The 14,608-nt window shown below is 40.5% G+C and overlaps 1 protein-coding gene across 14 annotated transcripts in view; it reads left to right on the top strand.

Annotated features, from left to right (window-relative positions):
- HIVEP2 (HIVEP zinc finger 2) overlaps nucleotides 1-14,608 on the top strand; it is a 136,676-nt gene that overhangs the window by 19,483 nt on the left and 102,585 nt on the right. For all 14 annotated transcript variants that reach the window (XM_039707385.1, XM_039707391.1, XM_039707392.1 and 11 more), the window contains exon 2: nucleotides 13,153-13,258. The gene's annotated coding sequence lies outside the window, so the exon portion shown is untranslated. The remainder of the gene's footprint in view (nucleotides 1-13,152; nucleotides 13,259-14,608) is intronic.

Genomic DNA, 14,608 nt, shown 5'->3' with positions numbered 1-14,608 from the left:
CCAACCCCTGCCTTCTTTTTCCTCTGGGATAATAAATGGGAAAATTCCCTTAAATAGGCCCAATTTCACATGTAAAGGAAAATATCTTGATGAGCTGTGATTGCCCCGTAAAGTGTTATATAAATCTTTTTCCTTCCCTTTTTTAATATGCCCTTATAGTATCATTAGGGATGTGTGCAATGCAACAGTTCTCCGTCTCAAGAGATTTTACAACCAGTTTATAGAAGGGAGAGGCAAGTGATCATATGAATGCATTAAAATAAGAGCAATTGATTTTAAGCTAATTTTTCCTTTAATAATATTTCCTTGACAATTTTTTTTTGCTGTTACTTAGGTTGATGTTCAAAGTCATGCTGAGTTGTTAAGCCTGGGATGACTTCTTGCTTTAGTGGCATGTATACAGTTGTTAAATAATAATGTCAGGAGATAAAGGTGCAACAATATCAGGCCTTCAGGTAACGATTAGGAATAGTAACTATTTTGGAAAAGAATGGTTTAGTGCTCCTAAATTCCCCTTCAAACTGTCCTGCTCCCTCTCATTTTGACCAAATAACTATGTTTTTTCCTTTGTTTTATCTATGAATGAAACATCTGTAAACTGTGGCATAGGGTTATAAACTCCTGTACTTTTAAACTTTATTGTTATTAACAACAGATGGCCAAAAATGAGTGCTGATGTGGATGGTCTCCTTCACTGCCATGTGTACAGGAACACAGCAGCTGATGGCGCCTTGGCACAGGTGGCAGCTGAGATGTTACAGTGACAAGCAGCCTCTGTAAGCTGCTGCTGTAGCCAGCCTGGGGCCGATAACCTCAGCACAGAGACAGGGGATGAACAAGCACAGATGGAAATGAGTATTTTCTCACACTGGAGGCCATCCAGGTCATGGCCAAGGGATGTCGAACAGGCACTATAAGGAAGTGAACCATGTTGCTCTTGGTATGTCCTTAGTTTCCAAACAAATGAAGGATGTCTCGTGGACTGTCAGTGCAACATCCTTCAGAAGAAACTTGCTTTTTTATGAAAACTTAAAAAAATTTCAGTCTTCTGGAGAATTTTTGTTGGATTGACTTGGTTTCATATAGTCGCGTTGCTGTTAGAGCAGCAGAAGCTTAGAGCTGAGAATCTAAAGAGTGGCACATGAGGGCACCAAGACTTTGTAGGTGGAGAAGGACATTTTCCTGAACCTGCATGATGCAAACCAAAATGAGAGTTCATCAAATGCTTTCTGTTTCTGTCAACTCCAATGTTTGTTACTTTTTGATTCTGTAGTGGGTTTTGTCTGACTAATGGTCATGTCCTTTCTGTGATTCCATGATTTACTTGATACAGATGAACATTGTGCGGGGACGTAGTATAAAATTGTTGAAATTTTTTTGGTGCACTTTGCTGTTATGGCTACTTAGGAGGGTTTGAGTGTCCTTTACTTGGGCGCACTTTACTTGAGTTTCCCTTACTCTTTTGGATGAGAAGTCCTTGTGGCTTTGTTAAGAGCCATGACTTGTGAAGCCAGGAGGTTCAGAGGAAGCATCACGGGACCCATGGGAGTTTCCACCCGTGTTTTGGCAGGACCCATGAGATGAGCATGGCTGCAGAGGAGGTTGTTGTGGCTCTCTGCTGCCTGATCTTGTCAGGTGAGAGCCTGTGCCTGCTGGCTTTTGCTGGGGGGCAGCCAGGGGTGGGCTGAGGACTGACGGGGGGTGAGCTGGGCTGTGCAGGCACAGGAGAGTGCCATGGCAGCTGAGCACAGCTGGGATCAGTGCCTGTGAGGAGTGAGGGTTGTTCACCATGTGCTGTGGGAGGTGTGGGCTCTTTCTGCTGAAATGGGTGAGTGAGCAGAGTAGGGTAAGCATGTGGCTGCTGGATGGAAGAAAGTAAATTGCCACGAGTGGCACTGATGCACAGACAAGGAGGGGGTGTATCTCTGTGCATGAGCTGGCAGTGGCTTGCTCAGGGGTAAACTCTCACATCCTGGGGTCTTTGAATAGATCTTCAGAGGTTACTACTCCAGGTCATAAGGCTCTGCACAGGGGGATTTCTTGCCCTTCAAGCTGCTGTGCACAGCTTCATTTTCCTTGCTTTTGTGCATCTTGTTCTTTCAAACCCTTAAGCGTTGTCAGATTATCAAGTTGTTTCCATGTTGTGGAAAAACTTGAAACAATTACCAACCCAGTTTCGCCATTTTTGCCTGTTAAAAAAGGTGAAATTTAATTTACACTAATTATTTAACCAAATGAGATGCTCAGCATGAAAATGACCAGGTGCAAATTAAGATGAAATAAGTAAAGGAAAAAATATGCTGTGCATTACATTTTTCATATTAAGCATTCTATTTGTATTTCATTACCAGTCCATCTGCAAGAAGATTTTTCTTAGCAGATTGAAGCATTAAAAAAAATCTCGAACAAATTTACAGTAGTCTGATACAAATAAAGAATAGATTAAGAAGGGAGAGTTTTAAACAAATCTTCTGATTATTGCAGAGTTATTTTCTTTTAACTCTGGTTGTACTGTGTGCCTTGGAATGGTGTCTGGAGCCATGCAAAGGCCACCCTTTTTCCACACTGTGTTGCTGCAACACAACCTCTGCAGAGCTGCTGTGTGTGTAAAATTGGGCCCTAGGTAGTACTGAAACTTGTTGTAATATGTAATATGTAGCCTAAGTGGGTGTGTGGTCTTAGCTCCTTGTCACGGGAAGGGATGTGAGAGCGTTAGTCTGGTTCTTGTGATTGTGCTTGTTGCAGTCCTGCTGCCCCTCAGCCAGTCCCTATGAACCTGCCACTGCCTTGGGAGGGGCAGATCACAAGTCATGATGGTTTCACTGTTTGTGGGGATGAGAAGCAAAAGCTTTTGTTCAGTTGTAGCCGAGGCTGGCCATGAGATTGTGTTGATTACACCATCACTTTTACCAAGGCGAGTTCAACACCCTGGTGGTGTTGCCATGGTGCATGTTTCTTTGGAAGCACCAAACAACACCCTTCTCTAGAAGAGAACAGGTTTCACCCTGCAAAAATATGTGTGCTGTCTTTCTTTACCTCGGCAGGCCCTGGTTTTGAACCTTCCCAAACACTGGAGATGTTTGTTGCAAGGTTTACTTCAAGAGTGGAATTGGTTTTTTTGAATGCATCATGCAAGATTTGGTTTATCTGGAGCATGCTTCCTTGTGCAGTTGCTTTCCACAGTGCAATGCTTGTAGGTTAAAATCCTTTCTGTTGTGCTTGTGCCAGATCAATTCCTCCTGCAGCAAGTCTGTTTTCCTGGCATACTGCATGCACCAAGGTGCCTGGTTGCAATAGTGAGAAAGAAATTTTTTTGTTTCTGCTGACATGTCTTTCTTGCAGATTCAGAATGGTAATTACAGGGGGTTTTTTGTAACCATTTTGCAAAGAAACTCTGAAAACTAGAATAACACTCCCTGCTTCAATGTATACTTTATTCCATAGGAAAAACCGCTTTAAATGCATGTATTTGCACTTGGAATTTGAATGCTTTGCATCAAAACTGGAAATGACAACGTCATATGCAGGGAGTAGACCTTTGAGTTTATGGTGGTGGCATGTTTTACTGTGTGTGACGTGTGATCACACAAGCTCAGCAGTACACAGCTGACTTGATGTATTTACTGTAATCCTCTACCCAAGGAAGTACGGTCTAGTGGCTGGCAGGCTGGGTGGGGACAGCACCCACAGCTTCAATTCCTGGTTCTGCTACACAGTTCATGAGTTTGGGGCAAGACTCACACCACCTCACAGTGATTTTCATGTGAGTTATATTCATCCATGTGAGTGAGGCACAGCAGTGTCACTGTTGTGCAGTGTTCTCTTCATGTCAGTTCCACTTCCTTATCTTACAGACGTGTCCTGTAGGCAGATGCTGTGCTCTGCCATTGATCCAATAGGGTTTTGTGCTAAAATTGACTGCGGCGTTTGAACCTTAATTTTTGTTTTTGTCTGTTTTTAAGTGACCATTCTCAGAGTGACCCATAGTTGTGCCATTTACTGTGGGCACCTCTGCTCATACTATTTATGGTATTAAGCATAGAAGTCATTGCAAAAGTCAGGCTATATGTGGCTTTGGAGTCCAGTTCCATCTCCTTTACTTAAGAGGAAAAATAGCCTAACTAAGGTGCAGTCAGCAGCCAAGGCATGAGAGAAATGCAGCACAAATATCTGCCAGATGAATCTGGTGTTTCATTAGCAAAGCCGCTAAGAGAAACTTTAATTTCAGGCAGATTCCTAAGCTGTGGTGAAATCATTGGGCCCTACACACCCTCCTGAAGTTAAGTATATGGTTATATACTTTGTGAATAGGAATGGCTTATTGAGCTGGAGCCGGCATGGGGAATTTTGGGACTCCTGCTGTTCTGCTTACAGTATTTTGCAGGAGAATTTAAGGGTGTAGAATGACACCAACTGGATTCACAGAACAATCTGCTCCTGTTCCCGTGAACTCCAAATTATTTTCCTTCTCACATGCAAAGTTGTATCGAGAGCTGCATTTAAAAACCCATCTGTTGTCCATATTATATCAATACGAAGAAAAATTTTAGACTTCTAAAATATTCTGGTTTTGTGTTCCATCCTGCTGTCGTTTGTCTTTCAACTACAAGCCATTTCTTGTAGTTGCACTTACTCAAATCTTTTCCCTCACACCAGCAGATGAAACTCTGAGTTACTAAACTGCAGAGATGGAAGCAGGATGCTACAAACTGGTAGTGGAAAGAAATGACCACTTTCAGAACATGACGCTCTTGATAGCCTAAAATAAATAAAGAAGTATAATATTTGTTTTCTTATCAAGTATGGGAATGAGTAATAAATTACTTCAAAAGTTGTTTCATCATATTTTTCATTACACAGTATATTTGAAGTATCATCAACATCTAGATGTGTTTTGATATAATTCATGACACAAATACATATAGCAATATACAGCCTTTTAAGTTTGGGGTTTTTTGTTTAGTTTTTACAGCAAAACAAGATTACAATTTCAGTGCTACTGGTTATAATTTTGTAATTCACCTGCTGCTGATGTGACTTTCCTGTGTTGCAGTGGCAGTAGCATGAATGCAATGATTGGCAGACACTGCTTTTTGAGAGGACAGCAGTGAAGTTCATCAGTGGTGTTTATTTTGGTTTTGTTGTTACATTTTGCTGAAACAGCCAATTGTGACAGAAGAGGAGAGACAATATTATATTTTTGCAGGTTTGGAATTTTGTCTTTGCAACTGTAATGCATACTCAGGGGTGTGTGTACGTATGTGTATTTTCTTCTGCAAAAGCTACCAGGCTTTCCTCTCACCATTTTAAAGCAGTATCTTCACACTGAGAGCTTCAGGATTTTTCAAATGCTGCAGTGTGTCCTCCCTGGAAATTCCATGGGAGACACTTGGGTCATGGGAGTTTTGTAGGCTTTTCCTAGTGAGGTACAGACCACAGATAGAAACTGTCTGTCTCACAATGGTTGGGTAGCTGGGCCAGTGTACTCCAGTGGGTGAATTTGCTTCCTTTCCCACTTTTATTTAGCCATATGGATGCACCTGTAGTTGTGAACTTCGGCTTTTGATACCATTTTGCATCTTAGTACATCTGTTTTATCTGCAAGCTCTGCTCTCTCTGACTCAACATGGAAGATTTTCCCCTTAGCATGAATGCTGACCATCTCTCTCCTATCTAAGCATAAGTTCAACTAAGTAATTTTGAGACTGCTACCTTTTTGTTGAATGTCTTTAGAGAAATTACTAAGAGCAGGCGGATAGACACAGGCATGACATCACACACAGTTTGTGATTGCAGGGCTTTTTTTTACATAGGAAACAATGTTACAAAAGAGATGTTGGGAGGAAGGTTGAATTAATTCCTTTGCGAATACTTTCTGGATAGGAAGCCATATGGAAGTAGTAAAGTGTTAGAATTGTGTAATGTAAGTGATTTTTTTTATTACCATGACTTCTATTGTCCGTGTGGTAATATCTAAAGTCTTCTATGAAGATGTAGCCTTCCTTGTCTTTACATCTTCAAACTCCCTGAATCTCCAGCATATATAGCTGACAGATGAGGAGAGGAAAGAAATGTTATCACAGGGATCAAAGATGGAGACAGATTATGTGGTGCCCTCCATGGTCAGATAAGAAATCAGTGGTGGCTAAGAACTCAGTCTGTTTCTCAAGTCCTATGATTTGGTGGCACTCCCAGCACCATATATCACTTTGCATCACAGAGGTAAATCTGTGTCCTTTGTGCACTGTGTTAAACCATGTTAAACCATGTTAGACCTTCAGCAACCCTTTTGCTCCTGAAGCTTTTGACATACTTAGTTTATTACATGTATCTTTGCATTGCAATTCAGTCCTAAACTTGTTTTATTCTTAAGTTTAAAGGTCCCATCTGACATAAAGCACATTGATTTTGTGGATGATTTATGGAATAATGTCAGATGCCACTGTTTAAAAAAAAATTACTGCCTTGCAAAAGTGAATGTCTTGTTTTCTTTGTTTAGTAACATATTCAAAACACTTGAAAGGAAGTTTTGGAATAAGGAGATTTCTACCCTGGGGGAGTAGTATCCTGTGCTTTCGTTAGGTCATGTCAGGCCATTGTTTTGCTTTTCTTATCATAAAGATCTTGTGTCTTTATTTGTGCTCAGCTGTGGACTTGAGTTTCCTGGAAGAGAGTGAAATAATTAAGAAATAATACTACAAAATCATATGTTCTCTGTAGCTATGCTTGTTTAGTTGAAGGGAGTTCTGGTCTGTAGCTATGCAGAATAATAGGTGGTGTAGATACTTCCCAGTAATAAGTGGTATCTTGTATTTGTGCTTCTCATTGTAGCTGAAAAGAAATAGGATTCTTCCATGTGAAAAAAAAACAGAGAAATTCAGGGTCACCCGTCAAATGGCTAGTAAAACTGGGGTCTCTTGACTGGTGAAACTGGGGTTTTCACCCATGACTGCCAGCTGAGACTCTCAGTGGCTTTTTCTCTACTGGTGGATGACACGGTGGCAGGGTTTGGGAAAGGGCATGTTTAATTTATTGCTGTAGATGTAGGCACTGGGGAGGATGGCTGGGTGCACAGGGTGGTTTATCAGCAGAAGTCATTAAAGTAGGGTGATTAATGTGGTGCCAGAGAAGGGCATGCAGTGTGTTGTGCTTGCACTTAAAATCTGTGAGCTGCCACACAAGGTCACACAGCCTAAATGCAGTCCTGGTGAGAGGAGTCACGGGAGGAAGAAGGGCACTGCCAGCCTAAATTAAGATCTCATATTGCTGTGCACTTTTGTCAGGGGATGGAAGAACACCTCCTTAATGACTTGGTAATGGGATGGATGAAGCTTGTTTGGTACATCTGTCTTGCTTGGTAAATCTGGCTTGGTTCTGGTGTGACAGAGCTGAGATATACTAGAATAAGTGATGTGAGCAATAGCTTTCCTGGTCACACCCTGGGATGCATGTGCCTGCTTTGACAATAAGCAGAATTTCTAGCACTGACAGTGAGATGCCTATCTCCAGAACTAAATTTATCAATACAAGGAGGCATGAGAAGGCAAGGCTTGTTACGTCCCATATTCATGGGACTTTTCCTTTGAAATGTATTGTTCAATTTCCTCCAAGTGTTCCTTGGGGAAACAATTTGGATTTAGTATGCATTTTACCATTGATTCTTCATTCATCACTATGTGCTGCTAGATTTTTGCCATAGCTTGTGTTTACTTTTATTTGCTGTTAAACACCACCACTCTGCTTGCAGGCCGCACTGTGATGTGCAGGTTCCAGTACATGTGGAGAAATCCTGGTAGAGCAGAGCAGGGGTGCTGTGGGTGACCCCATAAAACCCACACCAGCAGCCAGCAGATGTGTCAGTCTGCGTGGTGAGCACAGAAACTGTCCCCTGCACAGGCCTCCTTCTTCCAACCAGGGACCAACATGCTCTCTTATAAACAAAAATAAATCAATTGCACCTAGGGTATCGTAGTCTTTCCAGGGAGCAGCTCTGACTGAGAGAACTGGAGAAAAAGCTCCTGGCAGAGGTTATACACCCAGGTTCTCTTCTTTATGTAAGTGGCAACAGCAGAAGGAGGATGAAGCTGCACAGCCATGTGAATAAATGTGCAGAATCTGAAACTGGCACTTCTGGCTCGTCTATCACATACCATCCTTTTATAGTGTGAGATGAAATGTCCAGCACCAAGTTTCAGCTGCCCTCAGCAGACATGCCATTACCTTCTGTCTCAGTGCACAGCCATAATCTCATCCTGAAAAATAAGATTTTACCTTCCACTTACCCTTCTGGAGACAGCTTGTCAGAGCAACATGGTACCGCAAACTTATCCTGCTTAATGTCAGCTAATTAAATTCATTTTTGAATATACTACTAAGCCAATTTAATTCTGTCTTTCAGAGCCTGCAGAGACAGTTGTGACTTTCAGATGGGTTTCTGTCTCTGATTAGTGATCAAATCTCTTTGTGCTTTTCTAGACTGACTCTGTCTGTCTTTTTCTGCGTGTCTCTCACCAGTACTTGGATGTTATATCTCAGTGGGATATGGGGTGGAATGGGGTGTTTTTCCCTGTGCTTTCATATCCCCAGCATCTTCTGTCTAATTTGTCAACATTCTCTGTTCAATGACTTTTGATCTCTGAAATGAGTTTCATTACTGTGGTTGGAATAGAAATAGGAATTCCTGTGAAATTCTCCTGGTGTTAGGTCTCCTTATTTTAGAGGTTGTTTTTCAAAAGTGTTGATCTTTGTAGGGATGATCATTGGAGTGACCTTCTAACTCTGAGGTCATACACCCGCCTCTGGATGATCATTCACATCACAGTCCAAGTCACAGTCCAAGTGCAACAGCCTCCAGTAATGTTTACTGTCTGTCACTCTCAATATATTTTGTTATCACAAACATTCATGAAAATAAGGGGCAGAATTTAAAAAATAAAAAAAGATTAGTCTAAAAGAGAGAAAGGTCAAAGCAAGTCACAGAGTGACAAAGTGACAAAGAATAATGTACTTGATTAATTGAGTGGTGCTGGTGGAATATATCATGCCAGGGACAGTCCAACAAGTATTTTTTAATTTTAGAGGCTTTCTCTGCAGGTTTTCAAAGTCAAAGAAAAAGTAATTTGTCTGGAGATTTTCATGCTTTATTTTCTGTACAGCTCTGGCACACCCCTCACTCCTTTTGTGCAGCTTTGTGCCAGGGACCGCTTCCAATTTCCGGTTCCTGAATTCCCCAGTGCTGTTGGGCAGCAGATTGCTGTGCATCACCGTGGAACTCCCTACTGCAGTTTAGCCCCTGTCTGCAGCTGCATCTCCTTTCTCTCATTCCCTTCCTGCTTGCCCTCCCACTTGTTGATGTGACCCGTTTGTGTTCGCACAGACGTGACAGAGGCAGAAGGGAACAGTTGCTATCAGCAGTGTAATTCCCGGTTACTGAGAAACCACTGCTCCTGTTTTCCTGCCAGAGAGCAGCTGCAGTGTGTGTGGAGACATGGACTGGGGAAAAGCCTGTGTCATTGTCAAGCACTGTGCCTCTTCTGTATGGAGAAAAGGGCTTCAGTCTGCATGGATGTCAGTCTGATATATTTTACTGTCACTTCATCCATCCATCCATCCATCCATCCATCCATCCAACCATCCATCCATCCATCCATCCAGTTTTTGCATTGCATAGTAAAGCAGACAAGTGCAGTTGTGTCTGTAATGCGGCTTCTGATGACAGAGAGAACAAAATACCAACTTTCTCACCTTTACTAAAATCATGCTGAAGTTGTAAAACAGAAAACAGGTGCCAGGAAAGTAATACCAGAGTCTTAGATTTATTGAGAGGAAAGGACAGAAATTTTTTTTCAGATAATTAATTACATATTTTTATTTAACTTTAAACTCAATTTTTCTGAAAGGCTATTAAGGGGTGTATTTATTTGAAATTAGAAGCTATGGTTCTAAATTAAATTAATAATAAAATATATTCTATTATATGTATCCGGAAAGTTTTTGAGGCTTGATACCTCCTGACCTGGGTTTAGTAAAGAATTTGATGCTTCTATATAACCAGTCTAAGCATTTGGTTTAGCTTCTTTGTCTATTTCTTAAGTCCTCATTCATTTTTGAAATTAGCATGGGGAGAAAGAATTCCTAAAAACCTGGTAAGTCCTAGAGCACAACAGTGTGTTTATAGGGACTTTCTAAATACTTGTAGTTGTTAGACCTCTGTAGCTCTGTGTGACTTCAGTGTGTGCATTGATATGAATATTTGTAATACGAAAGATTGCATATTTGCTTCTTCAGTGCTGTACTTTGTTGTAAGAAAGGTGTCACTTTGGGGCAATGGAGTAACTTACGTAGTTTAGTAAGGATAAATGCAGTTTTAGGATAGTCTTAAGACCTGTAGACTCAGTTTTAAGAAGTGATGGCACATGTGTGGAATTAAATTGGAAGCAAAAATTTAATTTCAGCTTCCATTAATTTTTCTAACTGCACTTAATATTACATTTTCTTAAAATGTAATTTTTGCAACATTGCTTGTGCAAATGAAGGTTTTAATTGATAGCACTAGAGATTATCACTGTCTAGCTATAGAAAAGAAACAGTTTGGAGAAGAACTGTATTCATTTTCATACCAGTTTCTCTTTCTTTAGAGTCTGTATTGATTTGTATGTTTAGTTGCCAGTCTTTTTCCCATTGAGATTTTAAGCACTGGGTCCCCAATGTATTTCTGTCAACACTATTTCCATAAATCCTAGAACCACGTACTTAAATATCTCCCATATAATTTCAATTTCCATATCATTTTACAATGGCTTCCATGCTTTGCTTCACCTAGAAAGACTTTGCTTTTGCCTTAAAAAAGATCTTCTAAGACTTGCAATTTTTAGATGAATTTTTGGGACTTTGGTGCTTGTTTCTCACCACAGGTAAGGAATTAGGAGGCCTCTGACAGAAAGATCTTTGTAAAAGATCTTGAAAGTTGTCATGATCATTAGTAGTTACGTCAGTTCTTAGCTGTTGCTCATTAGTGCCTCTGGCTCCACTAGAAGTGGTTTGTTTTGAGCAGTTCTGGCTTTCTTCTATGCAGTCTCTGAGATCCCTCCCATCTCAACTATGAACAGAGAGACAGCAGCTCTGAAATGAGACATAACTGGTGGCCTTGAAAATATGGACCTGGCCAAGGAAGAGCATAAAGACTCAGTGAATAAATCTGAGCAAAAGGGAATCATATGGATAATTACAAACTCATTTCCTACGGGACACTGGAGAGCAGAAAGTGAAAGGTAGCTGGTGACAGCTACCAACAAGAGTTAGGTTTGAACTGATTCACTAGAGATGATAGACTGTGTTTCCCTTGGTTCCATGTGTGCTGTATATTTCTGTTCATGATGTAGCTATCTGGTGATCATTCTTTTCAATTCATATGGTGATTTAGAACTTTGAAATGAAAGTATTCGTGAGAGTTTTCACTTTCTAACGCTACTGTTAACAGACAAAGAAAAAGAAAGAAAAATGTTTAAATTATTCACCTGAAAAGTCCTGGTAGTTTCAAGGTAAATGATTAGGTGCATTCATTAGGGACAGATTATTAAATGACTCCAAATAAATCTGCAAGCAGAAGAAAGTGTTGCATGTCTTACTGTGTTTTTCTGTTGAAGGCAGTTGGCTGTGTTTATCCTTCTGTGGGGGGTATGTCACGAATTACTTCTCTGGGAAGGAAGATTGTTTTTAAGGCTTCAACAGGTAGAGAAATTTTGCTTTTGTAGGTAATTATTGGGAGAATTGTTGGGAAAGAAAATTGCAGCAGTTTCATAGGACAGATCTGTCTGAGACTCAGATAGGTCTCTGCACCATCTGCCAGGCAGCGCTGCCTCGGGGCAGTCACTGCTCCCCTGTTTTCCTCACTGCTGCTGGGTCCATGCTGTGGCTCAGCATCTCACCTCAGCATCTGGCATTCAAGTGTGCCTGTGCCCACAAATAGGTGCACTGCTCTCTTGGTGTTAATACTGTTTCAGAGCAGGCAAACTTTAGATATTGCATTGTAGCATCGTACCCATGGGCAGTACACAGCTCTTCACCCATAATTTTTTGTTGTTGTTTTGGACCCATGGATTATGTTCTTTGCAACTTAGTCTTTACATGGTTTTACACTTGTTATTGAAAACCAAATGCAGGATATAGGAGACACTGACTTGCTTAGGTGGCAGCAAATGAAGGTGTACATGATACTAGTGAACTGTGAGGTGTTGAGGCTTCTCACTGAAGTGTAATAAAGGCAAGAGCCAAGCCACTTTGGAGGCATGAAGACTCAAAGAAGCATTAGAGTAATTTATAAAATATAAATTATGCCTAAAATCTAAATTCTTGAAAATTCTTTGTTATTTACCAGGCTTTCTTCTTGAAAACCACTTACTCTAGGATGAGATACAGCTTGTAGAGTAGGAGAAAGATCAGCCTCTGTTTGGGGAAGCTTGATTAAGTAATTGGGTAGTTTGTTTGTTGCAGAGTGTCTTGTCATTGCAGATAGCACTGCTAATGCAAGCTCATTTTCCATCTCTGCATTGGCTACCTACCAAAATATTTAGAAACAGACTCACCCATCAGGTGGTTTTAAATTATCAACTTATTATAAATAAGGTGATTGTAGTGACCAGTGGGAAGTAAATGCTTTCTTAAGATCCCTTAAACTCAAGAAAAAAGGTTACAAGAGAACTCCAGTGCTGTGTCTACTGCCAAACCACCAGTTTACAATGTTAGGGGGAAAAAAAAAGGGAAGATAAAGCCAAACTGGCAATGCACTGGTGTACTGGTGGAAGGAATGGAAGGAATTACATGCTTTTCAAGGACCTGACAAATGGGAAATCTGAAGTTCTGTATCTGTCCACCCAACAGTAACAGCTTCTGCTTTAATATTGAAAACTAGTTTTCAGTGCTTTGATAGTATGCCTAAAATATGGTCTGGAGAAGTGGGCCAAAACAGTTTGGCTACAGCAGGGCACTTTTGCTTGCCACTGTGAATGGCAAAATGTTTTCTGTGAGCCTGGAAAAAGCACAGACCCTGTTAATGCACAGGATGAATGTGTGAAATGCACAAATGCATTGGCAGAGCTTGCTGGAAACCTGTGAATGTGATGAACTTAGTATCTGGATTTGTTATACTTTCAGGTGGGACCCTCTTCTGACATGTGATCTACCCTGAGCTACTTTGACTCCTACGATGACAATGTTATCACTGCCACATCTCTGGGAACCAGTTATTCACAAGTACACGGTATGTGAATGTCTGCATCTTACATTAACCACTGCTTGTTGGAACAGCACAGAAACAATAACAAGAAGGTGCTAAAAGTCATTGAATTGAATGTTAAGCCACATGTACAACCAGTTACACGGACCTGTTCCAGCAGATGTTTATCTGCTAGACCTGGCCTGTATGCAGAGTAGTGAACTGTTTTAACTTGAACATGTATTTATTCACAGATATTGGTGGAAGCATTCTACCAATGTTTCCTTTGGACGAGATTATACTGGTACAGTGATGATTATTCTCTCTCTCAAAAGGAGGGAGTGATAGCAGTAGCCTGAAGGGTTCTGTACTTTAACTGTATTGTTCTGTACTTTAACTGTATTGCTGCACTTTTTTTTTATGCATTTAGGAAAGGTCTTTAATTGCTTTCTTTATTCATTCAATTTTCAATTTCTGGTCAGTCTAAATTAGATTAATTTCACACACCGGTGAGTCCCTAAAGAAGTGTAAATTAACTCCATTTTACCAAACCCAACCAGATGATGGCAGTTATTCCCTTGATGTTTGTCTTTACATCACCCACCATCTTTGACCAAGACTTCAATAGGAAGTGAATTCATATTTTAGCCTGTTTTCCTCAGCCTGTATAAGGAAATGGAGACTGAGATCCACATCTGGTGAAGGGAGGCTATTCAATTTATGGCCTACAAGGCAAAAATTCTAAGGTCACTCATAGCTAGCATGTTTTTCTTTTCTATGATTCTGGCTTGATATTTTTAACACACACTCAGGTCCTGTAAGACTATGGCAAAATGGTTTTCTGAGAGTGATTACATTGTTGTTTTAGGTTATAAAGCAGTTCAGAGCACACCACATAGCTCTTGGCATGGAATATCTTCATCTGACTTATGGCCCCAATGCAATTTCCATCAAAGCTGGCTGAAAAAATTTCTTATGCTGATGGGAGTGGAATAGCACCACATTTAACACCTTCTGTTAAAATAATGTTCCCTGCTTGGATTTTTTTTTTTTTTTACTTCTTAGCCATTTATTAGAGATTAAGTATTAAAGATACAAATGTAAAACCAAATTACAAGAAAATGGATGGACAAAATAATGAGAACTCAATTAGTGAAATGCTTGCTATATGTGATAAGGAGAGATGACTGTTTGCTCTAAAAGTATATATCTGGGTTTAATGCTCTGTACTTTTATGTGTCATTTTGAAGACACTGTCAGAAACATGGATGGTTCACTGCTACAGCAGTGATGCAAAAGAGGGAAAGCAAGACACAAGTCTTACGGGGAACAGGAAGAGAAAGATCGTTCTTCATGGATCAATGCAGGATGTTTTGGGAAAGCAGTTCACAACTT

The sequence above is a fragment of the Passer montanus genome, unplaced genomic scaffold (assembly GCF_014805655.1).
Source record: "Passer montanus isolate IOZ18808 unplaced genomic scaffold, ASM1480565v1 scaffold2, whole genome shotgun sequence".
In the NCBI taxonomy this organism is placed as follows: Eukaryota; Metazoa; Chordata; class Aves; order Passeriformes; family Passeridae; genus Passer; species Passer montanus.
The sequence above is the reverse complement of the archived record's forward strand: the minus strand, read 5'-3'. Positions and strand labels throughout refer to the sequence as shown.